Genomic DNA, 25,022 nt, shown 5'->3' with positions numbered 1-25,022 from the left:
TGAGCTAAAATAATCACACCAGAGGTTTATGAACTGTGTACTTTATGAGAGTGTACAATGCATAAGGTGGAGAAGAGAAAGAGTGATCTGCTTTGTTGACTGTTCTTTGAACTAGCAAAGGACAGGTGATGCTGCAGGGACCACTGAGGGCTCAGTGAGAGGTTTCAGTGTGTGTTCTTCCATATAAATCACTGGAATTAGAAACCTGGTGGAAAGCATTTTTTTTAACCCAAGGAAAAAGGTGGAACTTTCTTAAAAATATAACACTTATGAAAAGTTACATCAAATCAAGTTGGGCTGTGAAGTATCTTCTTGTCCTGGCAGTATTTCTGAATAACAGAATTATAATATTTTCTGGGATATTCATACCCGATCTGTTGATTACTAACTCTGTTAAGCACTTTATGTAAATTAGCTCGTATTTCCAAAAGAGAACCCTATGGCATAAGCAAATTTATTTCCATTTTATATGAGAAACAGAGGCTCCCACAAGTTAAGTGACTTACTCTATATCACAAAGCTTGAACCCAGATCTTCTGGCCTCTGAAACTGGTGCTCTCAGCCACTACACCCAAATTTGCTCTACAATACTAGGTACTCAGCATCTTTCAGGCCAATTAATCTGCTCTTAAAGATTCACTGGGTTCAAAATTCAAAGTTCATCTGATGTGGAATTATTCTAAAAAAAAAATCTGTCTTTCTTATCATGATCAAGGGGTTGTATAGTGTCAAGGGGCCAGCTGGACCAGAGTCCTCTACATTCTGAGGTCTGCCTGCAGTGGGTGCACAAAATACTCTAGGCTACAAACTAATCTAAACAAGGCAAAGACACCAGCTGCTTTACTTTTTTTTTTTTCTTTTTTTTTTTTTTTTTTTTTTTTTTTTTTTTTTTTTGCTATTTCACAGGTTAGTTGTAGAAACCAGCTCTTCTGTTCTTAGAAGTCATTGCTGATAAGCTAAATAAGGCCTGGTGCTGATTGCGGAAAATACTGTTCATTAGTGCCATTGAAACAATTTCCAGTCTTTAATTAACTATTCATCTGCAATCTAGACACAGGTCTGGAGTTAAGATTTTTAAAGATATGTCTGTCTCTAGGAGCACTTGGGCTACTTCACTGTTTTAAAAAAGAGAAAGAAAAAACAACAGGCCTGATTTTCATCATGCACAACTCTTGGAGAGCTCTTTTTGCCTTGATTTCAACTGCCAATCACAGCAACCCCATTCACCTGCTGCAGTCTGATTCATAATTTCATTTTGTGGTTAGACAAAAATATCAGAATTGGACAAAGTTATCTGATTGAAAAATAATATGTTTTCCAGAGATTATGGTGACCTCTCTATTTTGCTGATTTACATATACTTTCAACTCATTTTCCTTCACAGTGGGAATCTCAGAAGCATTTTCCAATAAAGTATATTCAGCAGCTGCTTTAAGAAAATGTTATCAGAATAAATTAAGTTTACCCAGGTTTGTTATATGGCATTGTCTCCTCATACATTGACTTCCAGGGCATGACTTCTCCAGGGGGAAAATGAATAAGGGGCTGACTCTGGGCTTAAAAATCAGTTGAAGCAGGAAGATGTTTCAAAATTGGCATGGGACCTACTCCCATACCACATTAAACCTGTTAGCATCATGTTAGGCTTCTATTTCCCCAACTTCCTTTCCCTAATGTCTAGAAAGTCACAACCTAGCTACCTAAGTAACCTCTGTCCATGAAATCTAGATGGACATCACTGCTCACCCTCTCCAGTTCTATAACCACTAGACAACCTGGAACAGAGAAACTCCCCTGTCCATCCAGCTCCAGAAAAGCCCTGAAGACCCTCTGAAGATGGCATTGCAAGGAGAAAATGAGGATACATGAGTGTCAAAGACCATTTTCAATCCTAGCGCCTGCATCTGTAAGTGGTCCCAACGACATGATGGTTTCCTTTTGAAACCATCTCCTTCTGATTTTACACAAGGTTGTACTAAAGAGAAAAAAATGTTGTGATATTTTCCTCTGAAATATAATAAGTGCTTAATGCAAAATACATGATAATACAAGAAAAGTGTATAAAGAATAAAAATACACATTTATGTATTGATTTAAGAAAATATTTACTGAGCAATATCTGTATATCAGGACTGTTTCAGAAGTTTGGGGATACTTGGCTGAACAAAATTGTTAGATACCCTTCACTCACGGGGTTCTGATTATAGCAGGAAAAGACAGGCAATAAATATTTGACATCATAATTAGAGTATGTGCTATATTAGAAAATGATAAACACTATAAAAAAAGAAAAAAGTTGGGAAACTTACAAGTTACAGTTTTAAGTAGGGTAGTACTGACAAGATTCAGTAAAAAAGTAACATGAGACTTTTTGAAATGCGAAAGAGTTATGTAGGTACCTAGGAAAGAGCCTCCCATGAATGCACAAGCCTGAGACAGTCAATACTGGCATCTTAGAATACCTTTTTCCAAATGGTATACGCATCTACACACACACACACATCTATATATGTTATTTGTAATTGTAATCATACTATACAGTAACTTTTATATTTATAAAAAATGTAATACCTACAAATTTGAAAAACCAAAACACCAATAACCATATTAAAAATTTTCAAAGTTTTTCTGTGGTTAAGTATTAGCATCTTTGAATTACATTTGTTTGAATGATCAATCCTTAGATATAAAGAAAACAATTCTAATTCTGGAAGTTAGCAGTGCCTTGGGTTGATTAGTTCAGTTCAAAGAAGCAGTTGTCTAGCTTTAATCTTTCTGGATATAATTATCTGCAGTGTGATCTTTCTTCTCTCGCTCAAGCTAACAAGGGGACAGGAAGCAGCAGAGGCTAAGAAGACTGCATTAAATAACCTTATTGCCCTATGTCTCAGTTTCCTCACCTGCAAATAGGGGATTAATAGAGCTTACCCATCTTCCGAGGGCACTGGTGGATTAACTAATTAATAATCATATGATGCTGAACAAAGGCTGAGGATTATTATTAGAGAATAAAGAAAATCTATCATCAGAGCATACCTTTCTGGCATCTGTTGCCTTGGTAACCAGATTTGCAGGTGCAACTACCATTTTTGGCACTGCATTCCAGGGTATTCTCCTCCACACACTGACATTCTGAAGTGCAGCCAGCTCCGTAGGCACCCTCGGGACAGTCTACAAGCAAATTGAGGCAAAGCGGTCACGTGAAAACTACGCTTTGTTTATTTTAAATTGTTAGTGCACAGGCATGTAGTTCTGTGGGGACTGATTATGGGGAAAACAAGAGGATCATCCTGACTGCCCAAAAAATAAGGAAACAAATGTCTTTTAAATCAGGCAATTCATTTGCTTTTTGGCAACTGGATGGGAACAGTGAAGCCTGAACTACTTAAAAGGCTTTGGTGCTTCCAGGAGAGAAATTGCTCCTCAATGTGCTCCATTGGTGCCTATAGTTAATATTCTCCAAAGAATGCTAAGGCCTGCCAGGCCCCATATTCATCCTGCTGCAGCATGGAGATGACGGACAAGCACTTATGAGAAGGCTGGCCATTGTTTTCATTCCCTTCCATTCTATGGCAATCAGAAATAATTTTACATCATGTAGATAACACAAAGCTTTCATGGTGACAGCAGCGTTATCTTGGCCACATCTTTGGCGAATGGTACTTGCCTTCCTTTCATTATTTTCTCTATGCCATTGAGTGTTAGGGATGGAAGGCAGCACAGGAATTCTAATATGAAAAAGTCGCACCTTTGCCTTCAGGAAAACATACCCATAGTTTTCTCTTTGAGGGGTGTTAGAGTAATTCAATTCCTTTTCTCAAATATCCCTCTGACATTTTTTTCTCTCCTGTTACAGATGTCCAAGTGACATATCAAGTAAAAAATCCTTCAGGTGGCCTCCAGGCTCAAGGTAATTGCATTGTGTGCCCACATAGGCTTTGCTGTAGAAAGCTGCTTAGAGAGAGCACTTGACTTTCCAGTGGATGGAAAGATACATTAGTAGAGATCATTCAAAGTGGTTGTTACGATGCCACCATGTAGGGCCATCCTAGTCCCAATTGCCAGGGATAGTACAGAGTTACCTCTAAAGTTAAGAGTCCTTTTCAGGTTTCCCAATGTAGATAATAAATTATATGATCCTCTATTTCCTTTTCTATGGCTTCCAAGTTTTGGATCCTTTCCTACACCCACCAGGTCCCAGGGTCTCTCAGGCTATTGCCTGCCTTAATGTAGGCCTCTTCTTGCTCATGCCTAAATCCTCACTCAGAATTGTCCTTCATGCCCTATTCTTTCTGGTTCAGCGCATAGAATTAGGTTCAGAAGACAACACAGACACAGAGAAATGTTTAAATGTGACCATTTGTATATTAAGAACATATCACTACTGGAATATATTTGGAAATACGGAAAAGTAGGGTTTGTAATGCATTGAAATGTGTCCAGCAAAAATTCATATGTTGAAGTTCTAACCCTTCAGTACTTCAGAATGTAAATTTATTTGAAACTGAACCATTGCAGATATAAGTAGTTTAGATGAGGTCATACTGGAATAGGATGGCCTCTAATTCAGTATGACTGCTGTCCTTATAAATATGGAGTATTTGTATGCAGAGACATGTACCATATGAAGATTGAAGTTATGTTGCCACAAGCCAAGGAACTACTAGAAACTAGGAGAGAGGCCTGGAACAGATCTGTCCCTAGCACCTTCAGGGGGTTGTGGACATCTTGATCTTGGGCGTCTAGCTTACAGAACTACAAGGCAATACATTTCGGTTATTTAAGCCATTCAGTTTGTGGTACTTTGTTATGGCGGGACTAAAAAACGAATATATAGAGTTGCAAACTCAAGTTCCTGAAGACCAGGAAAGTGACATTAATAAATAAATCTTCAAGCCCAAGCAATAAGGGAGTCGCAAAGAACTAGAACGTATCATTTTTTCCTAAAGATAGTCATATTCAAAATGCTAACCACAACCACCAACAACACAACAAACACATTTGCTGAATTTTTCCTGTGCCTCAACTCCTCACAGCATGCAAATGAGTAAATATCTGCTATGCCCATATTATTAAACCCTAAAAACTTCAACTTGATGTTTCTGAAAAGTTAGCCCTTTATATTTTTGACCAGATCAATAATGATTCAATTTTTTTTGCCATAACATCTGATGCAAACTTTTTAGATATTCTAAAGTTAATACTAAAAGTGGGATGTGTCTTGTTACACTACAGGAACAATAATGCAAATATCATCCTTGTTTCTAGGTCAGTCTTCTTCTCCTGGCGTATCCTAGGAGGTATATAACATTCTGGAACATACCATCTGCAGCTCTATTGCCCATAGTTTCCCACACCTTTCCCCTTCTCTTCTATGTTGCTTGTCTAAGCCTAATGTTTCCTCATGCTCCAGGTTCAGTGTTCTATGATGACTCCGCTGGCTCTCTTATTGGCATATTTATAATTTATCTTTCCTATGGACATGGCTTTTATAAAATAGATGAGAATCATGGACATTCATTAAAAATAAAACATAAGACTCTAAAAAGTGTCTGTTATCAAGAGATGGTTATGGTAGTAAGTTCTATGGTTACAATGTTTTTGTCCTCCCAAAATTCATATGTTAAAATCCTAACTCCCAGGGCTATGGTATTAGCAGTGATTAAATGATTATGTCATGAGGGTGGAGCTTTCATGAATAAAATTAGTGCTCTTAAAAGAGACCCCAGAGAACGGCCTTGCCCCTTCCACCATGCATGAGAACACAGTGAAAAGATGCCATCTAAGAACCAACAAGTAAGTCCTCCCCAGATACCAAATCTGGTGTCTTGATCTTAGTCCTCCCTGTCTCTAGAACTGTGAAAAACAGTATTTGTTGTATTTGTTGATTATGTACAACCTGGCTTATGGTATTCTGTTGTAGCAGCCCAAATGGACTAAAACACTGAAATTCAATGAGGAAAGATTTTCAGAGGCATTAGTCTATCAATAAAAAGAGAAGAGGATGTGAAATAGGTAGAGGAGCAGGGTGAAGACTGTTGCAGGCTCATAGGTATTCGCACATAGCATCAAGGTGGGATGGAGAACATTCAGCGTTATCCCACCGGGAGAAATTCTAGAAGTTACTGCTGGGTTCAAGTATTTGTTAGTGATTGTGTTTTCTTGCATCCTTTGAAAAATGTGATTAATAGTCAAAATGCAAAATTAGAAATCTTAGAGAATAAGACTGCTTCACCCTGGAACAGAGAAATAAAAGAAACTTGTTCTGGCCCAAGGTATTCAACTTTGGTAAAGTATCAAACGTCTACTTAATCAGACTGTTAACAATCCACTCCCATTAATTAAGGTAAACATTAACCAGATGTAAAACAAAATTAGAAACATTTTTCTTTCATTCATCAAAATCTAGATTCTATAATTTAAAGAGGCTAAAGGCTATAACATATTTGTCATATATATAAAACTATAGAAAACATTTTTTACTCTCTTCCTTTGTCTGACAGTAGTCTCTGCACTTTTCTGTGCCTTCATGCTTTAGACACAGAGCAAATTAAGTGCCTGCATGTTACTCAGATGACAAAACCTCCCATAGTGCCCTGGCTCACACATATGGGTGCCATACATCCTGTGGCAATGGCCATTGTTGGCACAGTTACATTTCCTTTTGCATTTCTTCCCAAAGAACCCTTTTGGGCATCCCGGAGGGTGAGAGGACAAATGAAGAAAATATTAACCCACATGTAAAACTTGCTAGAGTTATTGTTACAGGAAGTCAGGAGATTGAGAAAGATGAAATGTTTCCAATCTGGTTGAACTGAGGCTAGGGAGATCTTTTTAAAACCACCAAGATGATTCTGTATCCTCTGCTTAAAATGCTACAATGACTCGTCATTGCTGTCAGGTCAAAAACACCAAACTTAATAAGACTGGGGCCCCTGTGCTTGCTGACCTCATGTTGCACTACCATCTCCCTGTCTGCCTGTGCTCCACTCTGCTGGCCTCTGCAGGTTTCATAGTGCATCCCATGCCTTCCCACCGCCTCTTAATCAGGAAAGCTCTTTCTCCACTCTTGCCCTGTTTTATCTCTCTACATTTTGCAGGCTTTTGCTTAAATGTCCCTTCTTCATAAGTCTCTCTCCCAGGCTCATACAGTCTGCGTTGTCCTCATGGTCTCACCTCCAACCACATATTAGTATTTAACTTGTAATCCCTACCAGTATTTGTAATTTACGGTTGCCTTGAACGAAATCACAAGTTCCACATGGAAGCATCAGAATATTTTTTATTTCTTTTTTGTTATCATATCAATGTCTGGTGCCATTCCTTGCAACCATTTAATGTATTTTTTAAATAAACAAATGAACATTGCTCACAAAGATAAGTAACTGAAATGCCAGCAGGGACCTTACTGCATCTCAGAAAGTGAAGTAAACTTCATTTCCAACTCCCCAATTCCATCAACTGTGAGAAGCTAATAAACTCCTCATGATTTCTGGCAATCCCTAGAGACTTACATCCTCACTGACTCTCTGCCTTCAGCTTTTGTTCCGGTACAAGCAGGTTCTATTTTTGTGCTTTATTAACCCATATAGGAATTGTGGCCTCTTCACTGGTTTCCACACACACACACACACACACACACACACACAATCTATCCACAGTACTCATTGATATTTTGTGAGATTTTTATCCATAATCTCTTTTTTCTTTTTCTCTCTACTTCCTCCCCTTTTCTTCTCTAATTTTCATCTGTCTTCCTCCCTGGTTTCCCCAAGGAGCTCCATTGTTCTTCATTTTGTTATGCAGAGAAAATAACTTCTCCTAAGCTCCTACATCTAAATCTGTATACATAATTGTAACTTTTTGCTCAGTAGAAGAAAAAGGCTTTCTCTGTAAGAGGATTCGTCCTGCTTAGATCACAGTTGGAGATTTAAGTATCACTTATTTTGTTGTCACACATGTCATCAGTCAAAACAATTGTACTCTTTTATATATACAGACACAGCTTTTACAGCCTTTTACTTCTTCAGAAAAAGGCCATTTTGAAAAATACAAATGCAACTTTCACTTAGTTTATTTCCCATTAGAAACCCCAAGAACTTAAAGAGTCATCTCATTGACTGGCACCAGACATTCCTTCTGTCTTCACAAGTTTTCCCATGAACCCTTGGGGGGCTCTGGCAGTGCCCAGTCAGAAGATCACAGGTGCCTCCATTCTGACAATTACAGATGCTGCCACATTCTTTCTCGCTGGTCTCTGGGGAATAAGCTATGCAGAAACTAGAGAAGATGAACAAGTAATGGAACATACGTGTTCTGATACAAATGGAGGGAAAAAATAGCTTGTCTTTCTATCAGGATAGATACCAAGTAATTAAAAACTCAGTAGCTTACAGACCCAGGAAAATTTTCTGGCATGTTCCTAGTTTGTATAGCATAAGCACTCCCGAGGGGATTACTGATACAGCTAGTTAAAATAATGATGACTGAAGAAATTGCTAACAAATTTCAAATGCAAAATTTATCTCATTTCTTAAACTCTAACCCTCACACTTTAAAAGCTACCCAGACATCTTTGCTGTACAATTCCAACCCTAACGAGAAACAAACTGCATCTTCTATTTTGAAAACTGAGGGAAAAATGCTTTTAAAATGTCATGTATTTTTAACCAGGAATGAATGCATCTAAGGTTCTCATGGGGGTCCCAAAGTAGTTTGCATTGCCAAAGATAAGACAAAGCCAGGGAAACAACAGTTTTCATTAGTTTGTTGGTATTTTTGCGTTTAGTGCTCTATAAAACAGTAAATTGGGAAAAATGTCGGTGACTTTATATTTTAATGTAAGCGAATGTAGCTGTTGAGATAATTTCAGTAATCATTGTAATTGAAATTTTATCATAATAGGCTAAATGTTATAAAATTACATTTATAAAATCTGCTCCATTCATCCCCTGCTCCCATTCCAGATGCTAATATGGAACTTGGCTTCTTATCCACCCTTTTCTTTGCTTTCAAGCCATAGGCTACCATGAAAGGGAAAAAAGGAAAGAATAAAACAAAAAATGAGAGACTGGCAACAAACATTTGTTGTGGCCTATATTATTAATTTACATTTTGTTAATGTTTGCGTTTTAATAGCAACTACAGAAGGGGCAATTTTAAAACACTTAACCTGTAAAATGAAGCTAAGGAAGTTTAAATGGCTTGCACAGTGTCGGGATTAAGGCAAGTCATCAATATCGACAAACCAACACTATAATTTGACACTCCCTCACAAAGTAAACTGTGATTATCATATAGTCTATAGATTTGCCAAATACTTCATTAGATCAAACAGTGCAGAGATTCTGGGGAAGAAAAATGTAAAACAAACACATGTCCCAAACCATAGCTGGATGATGTAAAAAAAAGTCACAAATCTCTCCTCCCATGTTTTAGTCTACTCATTTGTCATACGAAAAATACTCCTATCTTTCCTTTCCACCAGATAGAGTCTCACAATAACAAATGATTTTGATATGAAACCTTTCATAAGAAATGGGGTTCTAAACGTGTGCTTTTAAAATTAAATAATGTGTGGTCATTTTAAAATTGTTTCAATATATTTATATGAAGAAACCTCTAAGAAATCAAAATAGATATTTTCATTATAGGCTAATAAATATATTGGGCTAGAAGATCTACTCAATAGGAAAACTGACTTCTAGATCCCTGTTGAAAGTTCTTTTTTCATTTCTTTTGCTGCATTTGAAAAGCTGGCAATCTTAAAAATATAGCCAATGAATAATTGTTCTCTTTTGCTTATTGTAGTTTAAAGGGATTTATTATTATTATTATTTATTTATTTTTGAAGAGACTAGGTCTTGCTATGTTTCCCAGGCTGGTCTCAAACTCCTGGCCTCAAGTGATCTTCCTGCCTCAGCGTCTCAGAGTGTTGAGATTACAGGCATGAGCCAGCACCCCTGGCCAATAGGGATTTTAAAGAAAATATTCCCACTCCTTCTTTTCGTTAAAAAAAAAATGAACAATTGTTTTTCGTTTCTCCTAGATTGTTCTGTTTTCATTTTTGTAAAAGAAATAAGAGAAGGATATAGAGAAAGTACAAAGAAGATAGAAGTTTTGCTTTCAGGGGTAGACTCCCCTTTATTGCAACATATAAACATTTAAGAGATCTCCAAGGTTTTCTAAAGCCAAAGAAGATGTCATCTCATTTTTATTTTATCAGCAAGCTCATTTTCAATATTTTGGTATTAATTTTATATCAGAGATATTTTATTCTTATGTGTTGGAGATATATTTTTTCATTATTTTATTTTTTAGTTTTTAAATTACTGTGTAAAATATTTTTTATATTTTTATTTTTTTATTTAGTTTATTTTATTCTTATTTAAGATACATTTTTTAGTTTTTTTACTATGTTAGGGATAAGTATTGGGAGATGCATATTTATCAATAAAACTTACAATTTAAGGTAAATATTGACTTACTAGTGGTCATGCAATAATATTTATTTGATCCCAATTTTATGTATTTGAGTGTGTCAAGTTGCAGGTCAATTTAGCTGGGAGTTTCAACACCAAGTTTTATTCATGTGTTCATTCATGCACTGGATGGCTCCAGTGTGGAGAAATTCACAATGAATAAGCATGAATAGGACCTGGCCAGCGAGCTCTCAGTCTAGCAAAGAAGATAGAAAATGAACATAGTGACCTCTAATCCAGTGTAGAGAGAGAGAAATTTTTTTAATCCACTGAAAACATAAATAGCTGTGTTAGACTGAGGCCATCAAATAAAGCTTCATGCAACAGGCAGAAATAGGCCTTCAAGGATGACAGTTTAGCAAAAGGCACAAAGATGAAAAGTGCAGCACATTAAGTAGCAAGTGGTTTAGTATGTTGGAAATAATAGGTTAGGTGAAGAGTTATGACTCGGACAAAAAGCCAAAAGGATTTATGAGAGTCTGATAGCCACTACTGACTGGGTAAGATGTATACACTTTATGTGAAGGGAAAGGGACAGTTTCTCAGCAGCAGAGAAACATGACCAGAGGGATGCATGAGGAAGATCCTCAAAACCCTAACTAGTAATCTTCGTTAAACCATTTCACTATGTTATGACTGAAGTTTTGCATCTATATCATATAAGAGTAACAACAGTTGTGTTCTTCCCATATGTAGAGAGTTCAAAAGAAAATCTGTTCATATCATCTTCCAAGCCAATCACAAAAACTAAGACAAAACACTTATATAAATAGAACTCATAAGATGAATTTAAAAAGAGAAAGAAGAAACAAAGATAGTCAATACATTTTATTTTATCACTTGGAAGTTTGAACTCCTGAAAGCATACCTTCATTTAAAATATGGAGGAAAGGAATTTTGGGCAGTATCATTTTTAAATCTTTGAACTTACTCATGAGAGACTTGTATAAAAAAATTAAGCCAGTGTCATTGGCTGTGTTACCATATTTTTAAAAAGAAAAAGAACAAAAAAATACACAAAACCAAGCAGCAAACAGTCAAGCAAGTCCATTTAAATTGCACTTTGTAGCACAAATCCTTTCCTTTTTTCTTCATTGGGAATAGCTTGTCAGGGCCTAATGATTTATTTAAATGGAGGGATTTTTATAGGCCTAGAATATTAGGCTCCTTTATTAACTTTTACGTTCCATGGATAAACAAGAGACAGCATGTCGAGTTTCCTAGGGAACACAAAATCTCCTTTTTAAATCACATATTCAGTTTAAAACTTAAGCACTTCATAAGCATTATTTATGCCCAACAAGTAAATTGTCTTCTCGTTCTTATCAATTGCTTAGTTTATTAAAACATTTTGAGGAGAACATATGTAAAGGAGTAGTTTGGAGTGCTTACCCAATTCTCAGGGTGTCACTTACTTTCATTACAAAGAATGACACCCCAACCTGCTGGGCAGGAGCATTCACTCTTTCCTTCGTGGCACTTTCTTCCATTCATGCAGTCCTTGCAGCTCAAGCTTCAATTGTGTCCAAAGATGGGATCTAAACAGACTGTAACGTGATACCATCTTAGTTCCCACATAATTGTCTACGTAACTAAAAATCAAAATAAACCCTTAATTTCCTAAAAAAAAAAAAAAAAGATCCTTGAGCATAGTTCCTAAAGAATCTTTAAAAAGGACAACAGCAAGATATAGGTTTTAAAATAAAGCTTATTTTACTTTTTCCAATTATTACACTGGAATATTGTCCCTAAGAATACTTAGAATCTTTAGGAATTTCTTTTTTTAAAAAGAAAGTATTGATTTGAGAACAACAAAAAAAAATGTTCCTGAAATTTTGATGCTTTTTCTTTCAGAATTTTTTATGTGTAGTTTTGTTTTCTGAGTAAATCTTTTTATTAAAATTTAATACACAGAGAAGTACACAAATCCAAACTGTATACTTCAAACTTTTCATATTGTAAATGACTCATGTAAATGCCACCCAGATCAAGATACATAATATTACTAGCAACCCAAAATCTTAAAAGTGACTTGATAATTTTCAATCATTAATTTCATAAATTAAGCACCGTGGTGATCTCTATCACCACAGATTATTTTCCCCTTTTTGAACTTTTTATAAGTAGAATTGAAAAGTATGTACTCTTTGGTGTTAAGCTTCTTTCATTCAATATAATGTATGTGAGATTCATACACATTGTGTATGCAAGAGTTTATTTTTTATGTTATACAGTATTCCATTGTATTAATGTACCATAATGTATTTATTTATCCATTCTGTTTTTGAGGGAAATTATCATATAGAATAAAGGTGGAGAGATGTGTATTCAGTTGTTTAAGGCTCATTCCATTTTAACTTTTGTCCCTGTTTCTAGGGTAGGGACTTCAAGATGCCCTAATTGAAAACTTGACATTTTTACCAAGGCCTCTCTCCTTTGGCAGGCCTGAGCTCCATGTTCTGCCTCTCCAACATCATGAAACTGCTGATAAATGTGCTTCACTCTTCAAGCTCTTAGCAGCTATCTTTCAGATTCCTGGCACAACCCATTAATTGGCAAATGGCTTGAGGAGAAAAGCATCTGAGACCATCCTCCCTGTCTGGTCTTCTCTTCTTTGCAGATCTTGGCCACTCAAGTTCTGACGGTTGTTGCCACGCCCAGCTATTTCTTTTCTGACTCTGATTAGCCAAAGCATCAGGAGTTTAGGAAACATTAAAGTACTTCTATTTTTATATAGAGACACTTATTGATGATATTATGATTTGACCACTGCATAAAAATATTTCTATTTTTCTGAATACATTCTAAAGCAATCATCAAGCTTTGATATTGTTAAAATACAATAAATAGAGGGAGAATAAAACGAACAGCTCTGTTTTACAAAGGAAAAAAAAAGAGGCAGTGGACTGGTTGCAAACAGTTTCTTTTGATAGAGATTTACTTTGATCAGAAGTCGATGCTTGAGTTCTATTCTTTAGATATATAAGAAAAACTGCTCACATTTTGAAGATTTTTTGGTCCATTTAAGCATATTAACCAATTAGTTCTCTGCATTTTAAAACCTAGAAAGGAACTATATTTTAGGGCTATTTAAGGTAAATTGTAACTATCTAAAGTGATTTCTAGTGAAATTTTAATAGAAGAATTAAAAGATTTCAATCTTTCTCCCCATTATGCTAATTTAAAGATATTTTTTCTGCTCCATTTTCCTGTATTAACTTCAAGAACACCTCTCCACACTGCACTCCCACTTCTACAAGTACCTACACAGCACTCCTTTATTGTACAAAAGGAAATAAAAAAGACAAAAGATGATGGATTTCATAGGAAGCTCTGAAGAAGTGACTTTGGCCCTACTTTTCTTGCAAACTTCATGTTAAAACATACGATAGCATTAAATACTGATAGTAAAACTGTCTACAAAAATGTAGTAAATTATCTAAAAATAAAAGTAAGTATAATAAGGTAAATTCTTTTACACACCAAAATTGTGCAAAGCAGTCAGTTCTCTATGAATATCTTTTTCCTCTTCCTCCTCATCTTCTTCATCTTTGTAGGTGGGAGGCAGAAAGGTAGCAATATAATGAAGCTGTTGAGGTGGGCTCTTGAATAGAAGACCTGGAAACCTCACAACTTCTCATTCCTCTTCTTCTTCCTCTAGCTCATCATCATCTAAAGCTAAGGCCATAGAAGAAAATGTGAGGTTTTAACTTGGTTAAAAGAAGGAAATACTGTGCAAAGATTGATAGAGAAATGAGAGAGTTTGAACTAGACAGCCAAGGCAGGGGGTGACAGAAAGGTAAAATGCTTTGAGATGGCCATTTCAAAAGTCTATTGTAAATGAAGGTGAGAAGCTGCCAGCACAAAGTTAAAACTGTGGCAGAGAGAACAAAAGAAAATAAGGAATGATCTTAGTCTGTGAAGAGAGAAAGGGGAAGGCAGGTTGAGTTAAGAAATATGTGGCCTCCATTGCTTCTGAAGAACAAGATGAGGGTGGAAGTAGTTTAGAAAATGTATTAATACAATAAAATTCTTCAGTGACTTACACGTGTAAGTTTTTCTGTCATTTCCAATTCTGTAGCCTTCTTCACAACTACATTCGCATGTTCCCACAGAATTAATGTAGTTGGTCACAGACTATACTGACATCCAGACACTCATCCACATCTAAGGAAATTTAAACAATATCTGCTTTTAGGCATCGAGAGATAAGATAGATCTTATGAAATAATAGACATATTTGTGTTCCTCTTGTGACCTTTATTAAACAATAACAATGTACTGCCACATAGAAAGCAAGCATAGCCCCCAAATTCTTTCTCAAGTACACTCGGCCAATTATTTTTCTTTCACTCATTTTCAAGTTTACTCTACTTCATCTACACAGACAAGGTATTTCTGAGACCTTGTTTGTGAGGTTTAGATGAAAAACTTAGAATAAATTCAGGCTGGGTGCAGTGGCTCACGCCTGTAATCCCAACCCTTTGGGAGGCCGAGGTGGGTGGATCAGGAGGTCAGGAGATCGAGACCATCCTGGCTAACACAGTGAAACCCTGTCTCTACTAAAAAGTACAAAAAATTAGCCAGGCATGGTAGCGGATGCCTGTAGTCCCAGCTACTCGGGAGGCTGAGGGAGGAGAATGGTGTGAAGCCGGGAGGTGGAGCTTACAGTGAGCCGAGATCCTGCCACTGCACTCCAGCCAGGGTGACAGAGCAAGACTCCATCTCAAAAATAATTAATTAATTAATTAATTATTTAATTCAATGGTCTCAGGCTGTGTACCCTTTTGCAGAATGTTCATTCACTCTCGAATTATTCAATATATATGATAGAAAACTTATTCTAGGTATAAGTCAGTACAAGCTTTGTGGACAATTTTAGAGAAGAAAGAATTTTAGGTCTCGATTGCATGCAACTTACTAATTTATGACCAAGTCTGAATCCAGACTTTGGTCAATATGTTCACAATACTATAAGTTCATGTATGAGCTTCTAAGCTTTACTTCAGATTGTTGATGCCTTTTCCATTTGCATGTGTGTATGCAAGTATGTATGTTCATGCCGTAAAATCATCTCTTGGCTCATTCTGCTTAAGAGCAGATGGTACATGAAATTTTAAAAGTGTTTTTGGCTGTGTTAATTGGATTTAATGTGGTAAATGGCAATATACTCTACTGTGTTTAGTATATATAGATATCATAGTTGTGTGTTCATTGCTGTTATCTTCATTGTAAGGCTGGGGGAGCTTGGCTATCTATCATCTTTGACAGAATTCTGAAATATGTTTCTTTAAGCAAAGAAAAATTAATTTCTGTGAGGCATTACAGTCTTATGTAATTTGATTGTTATTGGAATAGATATCAATCTTCTCATCTTTGATTTTAAGAAAAATTTGGTTCAAAATAACGGTAACAATAATACAAAATGAAAATTTAAAGATTAAACATTTAAGGTAAACTTTTAAAGTAAATTACAGCAATGGTTATATGAGCTATTCCTAACTGTATAAACAAAGTGAACGAACTCTACTCACTAAATTCACTCTTATATTTAAAAAAAATACAAGCAAAAAATCACCTGAAAGGTAAGTGAACTAATTTTAACACGTAAGTTAAGAAATTGTAAATGACTCATTTTAAAACTTGCATTAGCTATATTAATATCAGATATGTAAGGGATTCTGGTACAGATTTAGACTGTGGCTTGTGAACTGATGGTCCTTTTGCTCTCTAACTAAAAAAAAAAAAAAAAAAAAAAAAAAAACTCATTCAAAATGTCTTCCAGTCCAACTTTCTAATTCCAGTCAAGTTTGCCATGGGTGGTTCCTTTGGCAGTGTGCCTTCCAGAATATCTCATTTGCCTTTAATATATATTAAATTGTGTGAAAGGGATTATGGACCAATAAATATGATGATAATAATAATAGCTACTTTTGGTTGAGTAATTTTTCTATGTCGACCACTGCACTAGGCACTTCACATTTATTACTTTCCTTAATTTCCCCACTAATCCTATTATTGTCATCACTTTACTGATGAGGAGCTAAGGTTCATAGCAGTTAAAGTTGCCCAAGTTTATTATACAATAGTAAATGGTAGAACCACATAGAAAGTCAAGTCTCTTTAGTGTGAAAGCCTTCCCTTGTCCACCCTAGCCCTCTGCCTCAGACATTTCTCCTCCTTTATTGCCCTATCACATCAATTATTTCTTGCTAAATCTCAAGAATTTACCATCACATCCACAACCATCTGAAATGATCTGAAAGCCTTCCTGACAACTGCGTTTGTAGCCTCCTAAATAGTTGATGCAGAGCTGGGCACAGCAGGCTTCTCCATTCTCACATTCATCAAGATCTGAAGAGGAAAAGAACACTGCTGTTATTGCAAAGACAGCAATTTAATGATCCTATAGAAGCACTGATAAGCTACGCTTCTAAATTAAAACTGTTTTACCAATCATTTTCTATTTCTCAGGCCATGTAATACAAACAGCGAAGAAACCTTAATATAAAAACAAGGAGACCCACTTTTGGTTTATGTTTCTTCATGCTTCTTCTATGCCTGTTATTTATGTTAAAAGAATGTAAATAATATCCAAATGCATTTATAGGCATAGGAAAAGTGATCTCTGCTATTTTTCTAGTTTAAACAGTAATTGGACTGAATAAACAGAGAAGTTGAAGAACAAAAATCAGCCTAAGAAAAAAGAGCCAAAAAAATTCCATTTGGTGAACATTTGACAGCTGCAAAGAGGAGAGAGTCTTAGACTCCATAACATGTTTGTTCTTCCAGAACTTCAGATCAAAGAGTGTTCGCAAGCAAGTGTTCCCAACTGCCTAACTGGGAAGACAAGTGGCAACTACAGTTCTGAGAGAGGGCAGAAGACTTATTTTAAGTATTATGTTTTAAATAATAGACCATTTCAGAGCATTTGTTTGAATATTTAGATTATACTGTGACTGGGATGAGTGAGGTCTGGGGTTTTTTATTCCATCTGTGACGTCATTACCCTGAAATGTCCTGTTAGGTGAGCAGTTTTCTAAGTAAGGATCTTTAAGCCTTCTTTAGCACTGTTATTTCAAAATTCTACAATCCTGAGTGCTTCTTATTAAGATATAACTGCCCTGGGGAAAATAGAAACGCACCAGAAGATGTCAAATTGTAAGTTTTCAGCCAAAGGATAACCTATTTAACCTGAGTTTTGAGGCGATCATTTCTAACATAATTGGCCAAGGAAGTAGCAACGGACACTTTGCCCTGCTTTCCTTAGGCTGAACACATGGGAATTATTTGGTCAGGGTGTTTTTGGCTCTAGGCCTTGGTTCAATTCAAGCACCTCTGTTGTTGAGCTGTTAAGGTGGATGGCCTGTCAGTGCTGAGTTTACAAAATCCTACTATGCCGTAACTACGTAAGCAGCCACAGACAAAAGGGTCAATGTCTCAATTAACCCTGGAAAGGGTTTCAGCTCAAGAAAATGAAGACAAGAGAAAGAAAGGAAAGAAAATGCAATCAGTCAATCAAGGTGAAGGGTCACCATAAAAAATCTAAATGAAGGTCATTTAGACATAAAACATTCTTTTTTCCCACAAAATGTCAAAAGCGCAACTACTCACAAAATTCTAAATGATATTTTTTTCCTTTCTAGTATTAAACCTTCCTTTTATTAATCCTGTTGATTAAATAGTATGATATAGAAAATAAAAAAACTTTTTAAAAAATTCATTTTCAAGGCTGGGCATGATGGCTCATGCCTATAATCCCAGCACTTCGGGAGACTGAAGGGGGAGGATGGCTTGAGCCGAGAAGTTTGAGGTTGCAGTGAGCCATGACTGTACCACTTGCACTCCAGCCTGGGTGACAGGGCGAGACTCTGTCTCAAAAAACAAAAAAAAACTACTCATTTCTAAAGACCAGTTATTCACTACTGTAAAGGCAATTATTCACTTGGAATGTACATATACATATTTTACTTATTTGTCTGAGAACAGATTAATGTCATAGCTGCTTCATAAAAAACAGTCATGCATGAAGGAAATCAAAGGATTTTCTTTTTATCATATATTAGTATCAACTTTGAAAAAATATATACGAGAATGTACAAAAAATGTGAAAATAAGTCAGCCAGTTAGCACATAGTTAATTAAACCTATCCAAAGGCAAAAGCTTATTAGGGCTAAAACCTAGAGATGTGTAACACAATTTGAAAGACAGGTATATAAAATGCAAGTGTCTGACTAGCAATGAAGTCACTAAATTTAACAATTGGCCAGTTATTAGAAAATATTTATCATATCTAACCTTATTCAGTGAGTATGTAAGGGGAAGTGATACAGAAGATCAAGTTTTTCACTTCTGATGCTTTTCTGAAATCAGAGCTGAAATGTTTCAGTGTTTTGCCTGGCTGCAATTGGTCCTCTACTTTTGATTAAGGCTAAATTTTTATGTATGGATTAATTTCGGTACAATGGTAAAATATTTGGCATATTGGCCAATTTAGGAAAAATATGATCATCAGAGAGGAGGACAATTGAAAGGGAAAATTAAGCATAACAAAAGAAGAGGAAATATTAAAGATATTGAGGAAATATTAAGTATAACAAACAAAAACAAGCAAATAAGGTATAATTCCTGAATGATGACAAATCACTGCTTTAGGAACTTGGAAGTATTTTCAGAATCAGGACACATAGTAACATAGTTTAATACTTGCTATTCCTATTTACAGTAGCCAGCAAAGATCTAACAAAATAAAATTTGAAAAGAAATTTAGAAAACAGGTGATTTAACAGTTGAAATGGCAAGACATTTTAAGAAAGGCTTGTGATGTAGGAAGAACGGGGTTTCCGATGAGTTCCAAATGAGGATGGTATACATGGGACAAACTAGAAATAGCCCCAGAGGAATGTTAATAGAAAAAGAATCCAAAATGGATCACTAAATGATAGACTGAGGGACTTATTTTCCAATTGTGTAATGCAATGTTGCTCCTTGCTATTTGAGAACAGGGCATCTTGAGACCTGTATGCTTGAAGTCTTTGGTGGTATCTGAGAAGACTTTTTAAAAATCTGAAAAACTTTTAAAAAGCCTAAAAATAATGTTTTAGATGAAATGAAATTGTATTATTTATTTACTTATTTTTGAGACAGGGTCTTACCCTGTCATAGCAGGCTGGAGTGCAGTGGTGCAATCATAGCTCACTGCAGCCTCAATATCCTGGGCTCCAGCGATCCTCTCACTTCAGTCTCCCAAGTAGCTGGGAGTGCATCACCATGCCTGGCTAATTTTTAAATATTTTGTAGAGATGGAGTCTCTTGAAGTTGCTCAAGCTGGTCTCAAACTCCTGGACTCAAGCAATCCTCCCACTTCAGCCCCCAAAAGTGCTAGGATTACAGGCATGAGACTCAGTGCTTGGCTTGCGTTTTCTTTTTCTTGCTGGAAAAATGAAATTAACTTGAGCCATAAACAATATAACATTGTCATATTGACGGCTGAAATTTCATAAATACGCACTTTTCTACATTTTGACCCAGGCAGACGCTATTTTTTTCTAGCTATAAATAAGAACTTCACTGAATGGTATTTTTTAAAAAATAAAGAAAACACCAAATTTAAGTCGCAAAGAAATGGTTTGGCAAAATTCCAGTTTCTCCTACCAATACTCAAAAGAGGAACAAACAGAGAAATGGAAGGAAAAGAGGGAGGTAAAAAAGTAATCAAGGAAGAAAGCCCCTTAATTTTTTCTATGGATACAAATCTTATCAAGGTGGGAAAAAAAAGTAAGCATATTTTTCATTAAATAATAAGAGGTGAGGAAAGCAACTGGCTTCAATACATTACCCACTGTAGATTCTGAGAACAATATTGAAAGCAATGACGCATAAATAAATACAATGGCATGGTTTTGAATTTATAAAACCAGAATACTGCAAAGTTTCTTGAGTTTCATTCTGTGTCATCACACTGTCAAAGTAAAATGTCCTAAATATTTAAACCATTGAGTTTTTTATACTTCAAATTGTCTCTATCTAACCATATTGAGTAGTATGAAATGGTCAAAAGATTTTGTATTGTAATTTTTAACAGAGGAAATATTAAGCATAACAAAAGAAAACAAGCAAGTAAGGTGTCATAATTCCTGAATGATGACAAATCACTGCCTTAGGGACTTGGAAGTGTTCTCAGAACCAGGACCCATAGTAATGTAGTTTGATACTTGCTATTCCTATTTATAGTAGATACTCCTTTTTCTCAGGAATGTTTCATTATGAAGCAAAACTAGGGTGGAATTTTATTTTCTTCATTGTCTCAAATGATATAAATTCCAATAATATGTTGAGAAAGTTAGCAATTAAAAATGGATTTGAGCTGGAAATTTCAAAGAATGAATTTTTTAAAGTTGTCTTTTAGAATATAGCTACTTGCCATATCAAAGTTGAACATACATCCCAAATATTATCAAGTTGAAAACCAGTGCAAATAATTTAGTTTCTGCTTGAGGTAGAGAACACCGGGGTATGTGATAGCATTTGTTGTTGGAATTACAAATTACATTGAATAGTTGGATAGACCATGGAATATTTTGCTGAAATAAATCTATTAAGGGCATATATTTCATTAAAGTGTTTTAAATCTCCTTTAACTTCAAGGTAAATATCTAAATGTAATGGTGTCTTCTGACAGGTAACCCTTCTTTTACATTTATTCAGTAGCCAGAGATACTCTTCAATTTATTTGTCTTTACAGTTTGAGAGATGTGGCTCACAGTACAGCCGTAAGTACTACAGATTAAAGGGCTAAATGAATCCAGAGCAACTTTTGAATGAAATGGCATTTACCAAACATTACCTATGCATGTTTTCTCATCGGAATCAAGCTGGTGTCCATGGTTACAGGAACAACGGGGAGCACCAATTTTCATGTTCACGGTGATGGGAACAAACACTATTGTTCTTTTCACAGCTATTGACAATTTCCAATTCAATCCCTTTCCAAAATGAGCAAAAGAGGATTATTAGCATAACAACAGAGAAACCTGAATATATGTCAATAATGGACACGTTCTCTCTGTTGAGAGGATGACAAACTTTATTAGAAATCCATCAACACTCTATACACATAAAAGTAAAAGTCTGAGGGTTATTAAGCATTGTAAATGCCTATATACCACATTATATACTAATAAACATATAAATAATGTTGAGTGATACAGACAGGTAATGATGAATCCACCACTGGTTATTAAACACTTACCTTAAAGGAAACATGTTTTGGGAATTCTCAGTATTTTCGGGATATAATAGATATAATATATATACATATATATTAAATCAATATTCAGAAATCAAATAGGTTGTTTGCTAGCTGACATTTCTGTTCTTGAGCTAATAGTATGTTATTATTCATCCTTTTTAGGGTCTATAAGCACATGAAAATACTGTTTAAAAATAACCTTGGAGCAAAGGTGTAAACATAAACCCAATGATTTAGTTGATCATATGTAACTAGGGTCATGTTGATGCACTAATGAGCTTTGATTTATAGGAGAATCACTTATTACATAAACAAATTATTACGGTGAAAATCAATTTGGCTGGTACCTGCTACTAATTTCAGGCATATTGGTGGGCCTGAGCCTCGGCAGATGAATGCCAATTGTCCTGAGCACACAGGTATTATAGTCTCTCATTTTCTAAGTGTCAAAATAAGAATTACAAGAATGTTTAGAATCCATGTTAAAATATGGACTTTAGATACTCTGAATGCCATTTTTACCACAGAAGGTCTATGGGTCTTTATTTATGTTGTTTGAACACACCCCTTCTTACTGAGAGTGTCTACATCGATTCATTTCCTCTAAGTCTTAACTCGTGAATCATTTAGAAGAAAAAAAGCTGGAGGAAAAAAAAAAAAAAAACAAGACAAGAGTATTTGGGATTGTGACACTCGTTGAAGGCATATATTACCAAATAAACTGCCTAGACATCCACTACAGTTCCAGAAATCATCCGTTCTAATCCCTAGCAGCCAGTCCAGGGCACAGAGCAGCCTCAGATGCTCCCAAGCACCCAGGGCACATCCCTGTCATTGTGCCCAGCCCACTGCACCATCATCTTGCACTCCCCAGCTCATAACACATGTTCAAAATAGGTTTTGAATCATTGAATAAACAAAAGAAGGATTATGCTAATCAATTTATTGTTAAAAATAATAACCCCTTTGGATTTAGAAACAGCTAGTTTAGGACTAAGCAAAATTAGAAAGCTAAAGGAAAGATTAGTGAAGGGAATTGATATTTTTTGTGATACATTAACATATACTCTTCAGAGAAACCTATTTCAAATGATGTCTCTGGTTGTGGTGATAGGGACACACAGATCTCTCTGATACAGAATTGAAGTTTTTTTCTGACATATGCTTGCTATTGCCATTCTTATAAAGAGACATTTTTACATATTTATGAACCATATTTGGTATCTTAGAGTCTATCAAATTAATCTCCATCATTTCTTAGAGAGAAAAGTAAGGTCAATTGACATGAAATCAATTCAGTAACATTTACGGCACTGTTGGTTGTAAAAGCCAGTCTATATTATGCAAGGTATCATATGTACTTATTAATCTAAATATTATAAGTCATAAAAGTAACATGATTTTTGCTTAGGATCAGAAAACTGAGGTTCAGAAAAGATAAAAGACTTGCCTAAGGTAGCAGAGCTGGTAAGAATCAAAGCTTTCTAATTCAGAGATGTTTTCCTATATAATATCATTTGTAAAGAGAAAATAGCTAGGCCTGGTGGCTCACACCTCTAATCCCAGCACTTTGGCAGGCCAAGGTGTGCAGATCACTAGAGCCCAAGAGTTTGAGACAAGCTTGGGTAACATAGTGAAACCCTGTCTCTAGAAAAAATTAGCTGGGCATGGTGGCACGTTCCTGTAGTCCCAGCTACTCAGCAAGCTGAGAGGTGGGAGGGTTGCTTGAGCTGGGGAGGTCGAGGCTACATTAAGCTGTGATCTTGCCATTGCACTCTAGCCTGGGTGACAGAACAAGCCCCTGTCAAAAAAAAAAAAAAAAAAAGGAAAGAAAAAGAGAAAATAATTTGACAAGCAATGTAATCTATTCCACTGAAATGTAGTGTAATATTTTTCCTAAGAGAAGTTAGTGTGACATAATAGAAAAAAACACAACATTTAAAGTTGGAAGATCTGACGCTTTACAGCTGTGTAATCTTCAATTATTTTAAATTTCTGATCCTCAGTTTTTTTCCCACTGTTAACAGAGGGATTGAGTTGTACTAAGGTTTGGAAACTAGTGGCCTGCAGTTATATGGGATTTGATTATCAAGGTGTTACAAAAGTTGAGAAAATATTAGGATTTCCACCATTTCATCACAAATTAAAGGTCTCCTATTTTTTTTTAAAGCCAATAACCCATGTTACATCCATTCCAAAAGATAGCTTGGGAGTTTCTTATAAACTTAAATATACACCTATCATATGACCTTGTGATTCCAGCCCTAGGTTTTTACTGAAGATAAAAATGTTTTTTAAAACTATGTTCATATAAAAACCTATATACAAATGTTTATAGCAGCTCTCTTCATAATTGCCAAAACCTGGAAACAACTTAAATGTCCTTCAATGGGTGAATAATGAACCAACTATAGTATATCCATACTCATCAAAGAATAGAACTCTTCATATGAGCAACAACTTGGCTGAATCTTAATGGCATTATGTTGAATAAAAGGATACACACAGTTTAATTCCATTTATATGACATTCCCAAGAAAACAAAATTCCAGTGAGGGAGAACACATCAAGTAGATGTCAAAGGTTAGAGATGGGGAATAAGTGACAAGCCAAGGGTAGCACAAGGGAGTTTTCTGGGGTTGACAAAACTGTTCTTAATCATGATTCCAATGGTGGTTACAGAAATCTATATATTTGTTAAAATTGATATGATTATATACTGAAAAGGTTAATTTTACTAAGTAAAAAATAAATTAAGAGGCAAGATAACCCTCCCTAGATTCCACATTTTTCTCCATTTACTGCCACATTGCCTAGTTCTTAGCAGCACTTGATACCATTGACCATTTACTTCTCCCAACTTTTTTTATTTTGTTCTTCAGAAAATCACATTATCCAAGTTGTCCTTAAACCTTACTGGACATTCTTTTTCAGTCTTTCCTGTCTCTGTGTCACATTCTAGTTACTAAATGTTGGAGTCTACAGACTCAGTTTCCTCCTGCTTATTCCTCCAGACATCCTCCCTTTGTAGGTGACCCCATTCTTGCTCATGGCTTAAATACTGACATTTACATCTTGATGAGCTGCTCACTCAAGCTCTGACCACCATAAACTTCTAAAATTTTCTATTTAGTTAGGAAATAGAAACTACCTACATGTTATTTCTACTTGGCTCCTTAAACTTCACACAGCAGAAATAGAACTCATGATTTCTAAACATACCCTATATTTCACCTCCAAACCTGTTCTTCTATTGGACTCCACATTTTGGTAACAGACATTCTGATTC

The 25,022-nt window shown here is 35.6% G+C and overlaps 1 pseudogene; it reads right to left on the bottom strand.

Annotated features, from left to right (window-relative positions):
• Positions 1 to 1,766: 1,766 nt before the first annotated feature.
• LOC100591250 overlaps positions 1,767 to 25,022 on the bottom strand; it is a 164,725-nt pseudogene continuing 141,469 nt past the window's right edge.

The sequence above is a fragment of the Nomascus leucogenys genome, chromosome 11 (genome assembly GCF_006542625.1).
Source record: "Nomascus leucogenys isolate Asia chromosome 11, Asia_NLE_v1, whole genome shotgun sequence".
Taxonomy (NCBI): domain Eukaryota; kingdom Metazoa; phylum Chordata; class Mammalia; order Primates; family Hylobatidae; genus Nomascus; species Nomascus leucogenys.
Note: the sequence above shows the minus strand (reverse complement) of the source record. Positions and strands in the feature narration are given on the sequence as shown.